We start from the raw sequence: 9,752 nt of genomic DNA, 5'->3' as shown, positions 1-9,752 counted from the left end.
GTGATCATACATCTTCAAATCTCCAAGCAGGGAATAATTCCTCAATTGGGTTTAGAAAAGAGGAGCGTGCATGGAGGGATTGTATCATCATACAGGACCGTGCAAGGAGTCATTCATTCACAAGGCGAGAGCGGTGGAAGGCAGCGTTGCCCCAAATGATGACACACACGGTCGCCAGGCACCAACAGCCCTCGGATGAAGTCTTTCATTCGGTTCATCAAGAAATGTGAGAGACACGAGGCGTTCTGTAGCGTGTGAGCTACAAGGTGGGATGTGGCAGAGGTCACCAGTGTTGGAGATGGTCGGCACACGTGGGGATATTTACCTGGAACTGGAGCAGTGGACCACTTCAACTTTAGAGAAGATAAAGTGGGCTTCATCCACTTTAATGAACATGTGATTGCTCCTTTAGCTTCACGTTCCATTGTCCTTTGAGTAAAAAGCACCTTGATGATCTAATTATACCAGAAATCTGTCTGTCTGTATGTGACTTGCATATCTCGAGATCCGTTTCTCTTTTTGGCTACATACTTGGCCAGTGTTGTTCTAGGGGCCCAAGGAACTGAAGTATCCAATTTGGTACAACTTGAACATGCGATATGTTCAATATTAATACATTTTGAATAAACTGGCCACCAGTTTTCTGAAGCAGCTGCATCTGAGACTCATCAAACATTGTCAACCACAATCACAGGCTTGTGTGGACTGAGTCCTGCAGTCAGTCGTTATTTACCACAGCTTACTACTGCAGGTTACTTCATGTCAGAACTGACCTGATGACAGTCACATAAGTTGCATTGATGAAACAACTGTATTATAGTTTGTTCTGTCGACGGGGCAAAACCGTAAAGCTGAGATAAACTGTTATACCATCACATTATGGTTTATCTGTTCTCATTATAAAAGATTCTGACAATAGATTCCACAATGCTCAGATTGGGGCTGAACCTCCAGCCTCTCTGGACAAGCAGTGTCAGATGTCTTGGCTGAATTTCATTTCAAACTTGAGCTTTATTTCTTCTCTGATTTTTTTTCCTTGCTGCAGCTCCTCTACCACCACGTATGCAGACTCCTCTTCCCCTGGCCTCTCTTCCATGGTCCCTTAATCTCATTACGAGCCTCTGGCCTATTTGAGCCACGCTTGCAACAAGCAGCACAGAGGTGGAGTCTTCTATCAGGGGATAAGGAGCGATGACTGATTGAGGAGTTGTACAAAGGAGTTTCACACATTAGAGATTCATACTTACGCAAGTAATTTCCTTCAGGTGTTATTAACACAGCAAATTCAATATAGTTTCAGGTTTTTCTATGAGATGGAATTGTCGATTAAAAAAATGTGTGAAACCAATTCAAATGTGTCCCATTTGCATTCTGCTGTACTAATGTATTGATGATCAGATGCAATGATAAGGTTTGGTCATTGATCGCCAACTGTGACGTCGACATCGCGCCTTCTCCTTTCATACTCTCAGTTGCCTACATTACATTGCACCAGTCATGCAAGTAAAAAACGTTGGGCGGTGAAAGACCAGCTGAAAACTACGTCAAGCTGGAATTTTGTACTATACATATACAATAAAGGGATATATGGAAATAAGCGATTTTTTTTGTCTCTCCATTGTCACCAAGTGCTTTATCACAATCTGCTCATGGGTTTCTCTACATTATTTTAAGGTCTTGACCTTATATGTAAAGTGCCTTGAGATAATGTACGTTGGGATTTGGCGCTTATATACTAATAAGATTAAGTCTATGCCCATATGGTCAGGTCACCCCTAAAAGACATCTTTTTTTATGTGCTTTTTTTATTCCCTTGCTCGTCAGAAACAAGAAACCCTACTCAAGGGGTTACTTAGTGAGATTACAAATTAAGATTAACAGCCTGACAGTTGATATCCTGGCAGGATGTGTGATGTGCGGAGGAGATGAAAAGTAAAAAAAGAAGGCGGCAGGCTGACAAGAACATTGCTTTCATGGTTCTGTAGTTGGCTGAATCCCCCACTGTGCTGCTCTCTATTATCTGTCAGGGTCACACACACATTGAACTAAGGAAAAGCAGGCAATTCCAACTGGCCCATTCTGCGCTGCCACTCATTAACATTAGAGAAATGAAGCCAAGTATTCCACCCCACACCCACACATACTGTAGATGGTAAGCAGAGAAGAAACAAGCATCACTAGTGGTGAGTGCTAAGTACAGATCTGAAGGCACCCGAAGCATCCTGAGATCTGATCACTCAAACCACATCTGGAGGTGGTCCGGGAGGCATGGGGCCATATTTGCTCCAGTGTGTGAATGTAAGTGTGTCTTGTCCCGCACATGAAGGACGGCCGACTACATTTTCGCAACGAATCAAACCTATGTTTACACCTAAGAGTGACCTTTCGTGGATTTGTTTGTGGACACCAGCACGATATCAACACGGATCAACATATAATGATATCTGTGTAATAATAATCGATCATTTAGCCCCGCTCTCTCGCTCTCGCTCTCGCTCTCGCTCTCGCTCTCTCAAATACAAATGACACATGATTGTTTGCATACAGAGCAGGAAAGTGACATCACAAGTGTTCACAGGAGACACATTCAGGACCCAATCTAATGCCATGTGCAAACAGACAAACTTGACGCTGACCACTTGTAATAATACCAGGTTTAGGCATCGCAGTGTGGGGAAAAGTTGGGCTAAAGTTAGTTTTGTTTTATATTATTCTGTATAATTACTTTACTAAATAAAAAATGACTGAATTTATCATGTGAGGCTGCCCTTTGAATTAAATAAAAAAGACAGTGGGGGTCTGTGAGACCCCTCTCCTCCCAAACAAGAAAAATGGTTTATCCTCCTGACCACCCCTGGACTCCTCTAAATGCAGCTAATCAAGCTGAGCGGCTGCTGGTGCTGGTAATGGAAGCCGGACTTCCTGCAGTGACTCAAGAAAACAAAAGCCAGGTTCTAAAATTGAAGGGAAAAAGGAAATGGAACAAAAGCCAATTGAGTGAAAACGGTGTTAGATTCTTTTTGTCTCTTTCTAAACAATTTAAATTGGATTTCGATAGACGTGACAGACATGAATCAAGTGATGACACTGCTTTTCCTACAGTGACCAGGATTTTTGTGCAGAACCATGTCCTGGCCCGGGGACAAACAATTATTCACTTGTATCAACCAGTTGTTGTTTTCATTCTGTGTGGAGGGACACGGAGGCTGAGAAGAATAAGATTACCTCTGGGCAGGTGCAGGCCAGCCTCAGGCACAGTTTCCGAGAAAGATTTCTAATCTAGCACACAACTCTTGCAAGCCTCTGGGCAGGAGAAACCATCAGCATCCATCTGATTAACATGAACGGAGGAAAGGTGCATATCTATCGCCTGGACAACCCCCTGGCCTCTCTTATTTCACTATCTAATATCTGTTGGCCTTCTTTACACTTAAGGGAACGAAGAAGAAGGAGAGGTTGGACCTCCGGACATTCATCTTTCTTTACAGCAGTAATGTTACCTGTCTGCGTACAGCCCCCCGCTCTCAGCCAACAGATTTCATTATGCAGTGCTGCGGCTCGGCTCACACAGATTTAATCAAGGGTCTAATCGTACGATTGCCACTAATCACAAATACATCCCGAGATCAATATGCATTTCACACAGGCAGCCGCTCACAGGAGAGAACACTGAGCCAAGTGTGCTGCATCTTGTATGAAATCAAGCACCTGTAGGGAGCCATGAATTAAACATGACTTCAGCAGTGGTACCACTGAAACCTCCCCTGTGCTTCAACATCAAATGTAACCTGTGATGAATAATTTATTGTTACGCTATAAATCCACTTTGGAGCCCTTGATTGGATTAATTAGTTCATTAATTAAAGGGAGGATGATTGAGGGAACACCCAGGCCGCGGCTGTGAGCGGTTTTCTGCAGCTACCGCGTGATTGTAGTTGCCTGGACCAACACACAGTTATGTATGGCTAACACAGGATTGATGAAGGGTAAAAGAAGAAGGAGGTGGTGGGGCAAGGTAGATAGATGGATGGATGGATGGTTGACCGATGGACTGATGGAGGGACGGAAGGACAGAGGGAAGGGTGGGTGGGTAGATAAATGGATGGATCTTATTCTTTATGCCATCAGTAATATGTCTCGTTGACCTTTTAATGTCTCAACAGGAAACCTTTGTGACAGTGAGTTACATAACAGGTATTTAACATATCTTTGTCGTAAAGGTGGATGTAGTTTTATTCTTTAATGAATGATATTCATCCAGACACTTCTTGGAGATCTTTCTCATAACTAGAGCGAGGTCACCGAGTGACAGGAGCTGTCGAGGCCCAGATTTCCCCTGCCCTTACACCACCGCCCCTCATTAATCATCCAGCAGATCCCAGAGCAGAACAGAGCAGCCTGACAGGTCAGCTCTTATACATAACTTCACTTTCAACTCTGGAGCTGGAAAACTTTGCTTATGGATAGTTTTTCAACGTGGGTTTCATCAACAATGATACAAATTCAACTAAAAGCTAAAGAAAATTGTTTTTGTTTTATAACCCTGCTAAGGAGGTTTACGTTTTTACTCCTGTCCAGTTGTTTGTTTGATTGTCAGCAGGATTATCCACAGTTAAACAGTTTCCTTAAAAGCAAGAAAATCTAATTATTGTCCCAAATGTGTCCACAGAACAAAACCATGAGAACTGAAACTTTTATTCACCAGAGATGAGCTTTGTAAAAATTTTATTGAAGAATTTTGTAACATTTTTTTACCAACAAAAGTATGACCCACTTCATGAAAATTTAGTGGGAATTTGTCATAACTATAGAGTCTGTAGCCATGGTAACAGCTTTATGTGCTTAAGGACAGTGTTTTTCTTTTGACAAGGTTAATAATATTTAATATGTTTACAATATAGTTTTTGTAGAAACGATAGCTGAGGTTTCAGGGAATTAGCTTATGCAGATGTTTCGTACCAAAGTATTGAACATATTAACTATTTGTGTTGTTATTTCAGTCTGGATCACCAATAACATTGCTTATAATCATAATATAGTCATCACATCATCATCTTGTCAGCTCTGTTTTCTTTTACGATTATTCCTTTTTGTTTGTCTGCCATTTTAAAGAAACAAACAACGATCATGTCCTCAAGCACAGTTTACCCACAGAAACCCCGAGTCCTGAGAAAGTCTGATGCGTTTCCACCACAGATTTAATGGCGGCGCCGCCCCGAGCTGTTGTGGAACTTTACGAGAAGAGTGCATCAAAGTGTGTGAGTCTGTGACAGTGTGGACGAGAGACACTCAGAGTGGATGGAGAGAGAGAGAGAGAGAGAGAGATGTGGAATGATGCATTTGACCATGTAAGATTGACTAATTGCAACTCGGCCATTACCATGATTGATTTCACCGTCCAGCATGAAAGTCCTCCAAACTGAATCAGTGCTTGAGATCATGCACGCTGGCATGTTAAATACGGTTTAGCATATTAAAACCCCCCCATGGTTGAGTATAAGCATTTAATCAATTTAAGAGTGTTTACTGCATGGCAGGGTTTCCTGTGTAAATCGCATTATAAATTCCATATTATTCTTTATTAGTCAGCATAAACACAAGTGCCTGTGCGCACACACACTTACACACAGTAACGTAAACGACAAGAAATAAAAGGTGAAGAGATTCATTAGCTCCACCCAGAAGGTTATGTTTACACCCGTCTGTAGTTTGTAAGTAAGACTACACAAGAAATCCTGGACCGATTACTATGAAACTTAGTGGAAGGAAGTGGTATCAGCCCGGGAAAATCCCATTAGTTCCACATCTAGAAGTAGTTTTTACGCTGCATTTTTCAACATTTTCATGATTTCTCAGAGACTAATATATTGAACTTGATGAAAAAATGTGTCATTTGTACGGAAAGTTTGGTGTAGATGCCAAAAAAATCTGGATCTAGTGAATTTAAATGTGGTTTAATAGGGGAAGTTAGGTTTATGTTGTTGTGTCATTGAATAAGTTACCAGCAATTAGGAAAAACTGTCACCATGTTCAAACACATTCCTCTGTGATACTTCATGGTATAGAAATATATATTTCCAGATTCATTTAGATTCATGTAGTCTGTATCTGCTAAACGTCTTCTTGCCATCTCCGTACGTTTTCTTTATGTTGGCTCAGTTTCCCGTCTTCCTCCGCCGTCCCAGTTTTTCTAAGAAACAATCATATGAATTATGGATCACGTCCTCGAGCGCAGTCGACCAAGAGAGAGCGAGTGTAAAGTCCGGAGAAAGTCTGCGGGAGAGCCCTGATGCATTTCCACCACAGATTTAATGGGGGGGGGGGGGGGGGGGGGGGGGGGGGCAGCCCCGAGCTGTTGAGGACTTACGAGAACACTGCATCAAAGTGTGTGAGTCTGTGACACTGTGGGCGAGAGACACTTTGAGGGGACAGAGAGAGAGAGAGAGGGATGTGGAAGGAAGGATGCGTTTGAGTGACACGTACCCACACACACTCACACAACATGTAAAATTGATTAATTACAACTCATATATTAGCATGATTGATTTCACGCACCAGAAGGATATTGACATGTCCTCCAAACGGGATAAATATCATTGGAAAAACATTATTTACAGTGAAGCACTTGCATAGTACATATGGTTTACTATATTTAAACTTCCTATATTGAGTATTTGCATTTAATACTTTGAATGCATGGCAGTAAATCCTCTCTAATCTGTAAATTGAATCCCATAAGAATATTTTTAGGAGCAACAAAGACAACTGTATGTTTTGCTCATCCTTGCTTCACCACATGAACGTGAAGAAAACGACACACAACCTGACAAATAGACAATATTTAGATGGATTCAAGGAAATGACGAACATATGGGAGGGGAAAGACAGATGCCAAACCCACTCGAGTCACAAATTATCTGATTCTTCACACATGATTTCCAACATGATTAGGTAGATTGGAGTTGTATAGATAGATGCGTTGCCATGCAGATTTCTTAATCATGATAATGTATTGCAGAGGATACCGTGTGTTGGTTTTGCATATTTATTGCACGCATGTTCTGCCGCAGGTTGTGCAAGGGCTGCAACACATTGTCGACACTTGAGTTGATGGAGCTGCGACTTGATTGTTGTAACTTTAATCACGCTTGTATTCTCAGATTGCAGAGCACAAACGGTATGGAGCTTTATGTCTGCCTGTTTAACACGAGTATGACGAGGTGTTCAATCATCCCTATTCATAATTCTTATTCAACACACACACACACACACACACACACACACACACACATCTGTGTTATTTAATGTTGTTCCAAGATTCCTTTCGTTTCATTTATCCTCCGAAATTTAAACCTCAGAGAACAAGAACTCTGCAGCCAAACAGCAGCAACACACATATCAAACCGAGTGTGTTACAATAATAGCCGACAAAAATCTATTCAGTCCACGTCCGCGCTCGGCAATGAGTTTTCCTATAATTATACAATCTGACCAACGAATATGAGGTTAGTTTCTGTGTGAAATTGTGTGAGGATGATGAAACACTTCAGGTGAAATTTGCACAGCGGACAGAAGAGTGAGCTGCGTAAACGGATGTTTTAACCTTTTGGTTAATTTAAAAGAGCTACGGCTGAACCTTTCTTTTCACCAGAGGCCAGGCCTCGAGGCACAGTATTACAATTATCACGACGACTGACTCTGGGCGAGTGATAACTTTTAACCCTTCAACTTTCATGTTTTGTAATGCTCGCACCCAAAAATCTCCGCTTGCTCTCATATTCGCTGCACAGTTTGAGCACAAGCAGAGCAAATCTGAGTGTAAGCAGGAGCGATTCGAGTCTGAACGTGAAATCAATAAATCCTGCTCTTAAAACTGAAAGACAACAAACCCACCGCTTGTGTTATTGTTTCCACTTTTATCGAGGAAACCATGATGCGTTCAACACAACCAATTCAACTGTCCTATTATTAAAATGATCATCTATTAAATGGTTCATATTCTACAGAGGCTCTTGTGATTGTTAATCGTTACAGAATGTTCTTGGTGGATTTAAATATTATGCAACACATAATAAATAAATATGTACATGAGTCTTCTCTCCCAAACAAAGGAATAATAGGATGCTGCTGTTTCTTGTTGTATTTTTCTCTGCGGCTCAACAAACTGTTTTGTGTTTTCCTCAGATGTTTCCTCAAACATGGAGAAAAGAGAAGTGTAGCGAGGGGGGGAACAAAAAAAGTCTCTCTGGTTTTTAGGGACATTTGTAGTTTCTCTACTTCAGCGACCCAGCTTCGGGAGGGTTTGTATATTTAATTGAGTACAACTCTTTAAATGCTCATTGCCCATTTTTAATTGAAAGTCTATTATTAGTACAGTATCTTCAGCAGCAGTAGCAAAATTTTGTCCCAGCTTTTCCTTCAAACGCTTCAGATTGACGTCTTCATGTTTCCTTAAAGGGCACAAAGAGGATTAAGTATATACGGATGTATGTTATTGAATAAGTGAGGTTTTGTTTTTTTAGGGGAAATAGTTAAGTGACCTTTAGTTTTTTGGGGGGGTTTGAGATTTCTCACCAGTGATGCAGTGAAAGAGCAATGGAGACAGTTCACTGGAGGACGCATTCAGGGACTGAAGACAGACTCCCTCTTTCCTCTCTCTCCTCTCTTTCTCCGTCCTTCCAAGCCGTTACTCTTAATACCTTGTCTCCAATTGGATCAGAGCAAAAATATAAACCTTATCAGACGGTTATTAAAGACACACCTCCTCATACATAGTGACTTAATGACTTGTGGTTTGCATATTTGTGGCCAGGATGTAAAAAATAATGCCTGTTTATTGGAATGTGTCACTGAACATGGGACAGTTGCACTTCAGGGACGGAGCTTAATTTAATTTATTGATCGCCATGTGAGGATTTACATGACTGAGGTTTTTACATTAAAGGCCCAGATGTGGGGGCATATGGAAAACACGTATTAAGCATATCAACCTGTCTAAGAAGGATTATGTCCCAGGACGTGGGACATATAGGGACACATAGTATCATGTCAACTGTGCATGTGTTTAGTGGTAATTGATTTATTTCAAATGTGTGATGAAAAAGCCCTTTAACCTGGATCTGTACTGTTAACTAATCCCGAGGCCCTAACTCGTGGAAGGACACACAAATAACTTAGACACTCACGATAACAAATTGTTATTACCTCACAATTTACTTCCTATCCACCCGTTCACATGCACACAAATACACAATGGCAGCGTGTTGTTGTCCCGATCATCAGCAGCGATTCGGGCTTCACAGTGTGTTACCATGGTCCTTTAAGCCGGAGTATCAGGCAAGTGGAAGTTTTGACCTGATGGTGCTGCTGCTGCATGAAAAGTCAGAGGATCACCAAAGATATTACAGTTCATCGAACAGGGATCACGATTCCATCAGTGGAGATTTTTTCCTCAAAACCTCAAGGTGGAAGTCAGGGGAAATCACTGAAGTCAGTGTTTGTCCTCTGGGGACCATGAATATAAACATGCCTGCAATATTTAATTGTTGGGATATTTCAGTGTAGGACAAGATGGTGGATCATGCAGCTGACTAATACATTCATTAAACCATTATTATATGTTGTGCTGTTATGATGCATGTTCCTTAATTACCTCCACCAACAGGATAACGCAAAAACTGCAGATTATCCCAAAACACGACACAGTCTGATATCTTGTGGGGGTACTTTCATGTGGCTTGATGGAATTTAAG

This window comes from Hippoglossus hippoglossus, chromosome 12 (assembly GCF_009819705.1).
Source record: "Hippoglossus hippoglossus isolate fHipHip1 chromosome 12, fHipHip1.pri, whole genome shotgun sequence".
In the NCBI taxonomy this organism is placed as follows: Eukaryota; Metazoa; Chordata; class Actinopteri; order Pleuronectiformes; family Pleuronectidae; genus Hippoglossus; species Hippoglossus hippoglossus.
The sequence above is the reverse complement of the archived record's forward strand: the minus strand, read 5'-3'. Positions refer to the sequence as shown.